Source organism: Octopus bimaculoides, chromosome 1 (genome assembly GCF_001194135.2).
Source record: "Octopus bimaculoides isolate UCB-OBI-ISO-001 chromosome 1, ASM119413v2, whole genome shotgun sequence".
NCBI lineage: Eukaryota > Metazoa > Mollusca > Cephalopoda > Octopoda > Octopodidae > Octopus > Octopus bimaculoides.
The window spans coordinates 137,834,080-137,834,745 of NC_068981.1; the positions used below are offsets into that span (position 1 = coordinate 137,834,080).

The window sequence follows — 666 nt, forward strand, 5'->3', positions numbered from 1 at the left end:
TAAAACATATAAGTATAATGTTCTACACCATACTATCTATCTATCTATCTATCTATCTATCTATCTATCTATCTATCTATCTATCTATCTATCTATCTACCTACCTACCTATCTATCTATCTGAAGAGCGTAGGCTCGAAACGTAAAAGGACTTTCTCACTTGCCGAGCGTTAAACTAATACATGTTTGTTGTTTACACACCCGTCTTCGTCTTTTGTTTTTTTTTGTAAATTCTATCTATCTATCTATCTATCTATCTATCTATCTATCTATCTATCTATCTATCTATCTGGCTTACGGCCATATCACGTTGAATGCACCGGTCCTCTTCCGATCACTGAAGTTAAGCAACGTAGAGCCTAGGTAGTACTTATATAGGTGACCGCTTGGGAAACCTAGGTGCTGTAAGCATCTCACACTATAGGCGAAGGCGTGACTGTGTGATAAGACGCTTGCTTCCCAACCACATGGTTCTGGGTTCAATCATACTACATAGCATCTTGGGCAAGTATCTTCTACAATAGCCTCGACCAAAGCCTTGTCAGTGGATTTAATTCTCGTAATAATGTGAGTGTAACGTAGGTCCAGTATTAAGGTTAGCGTGTGCTTTTACGAGCGATAAAGAAAAGTAATCGAGAATATACTCCCCTGAAGTGTCTGGTTAAA

At 38.6% G+C, this 666-nt stretch overlaps 1 non-coding gene across 1 annotated transcript; it reads left to right on the top strand.

Moving 5' to 3' along the window:
• Positions 1-292: 292 nt before the first annotated feature.
• On the top strand, positions 293-411 carry LOC128250183 (5S ribosomal RNA). Its single transcript, XR_008266288.1, has one exon. It is a non-coding gene; the product is annotated as a 5S ribosomal RNA (ribosomal RNA).
• The last annotated feature ends 255 nt before the right edge of the window (positions 412-666 follow it).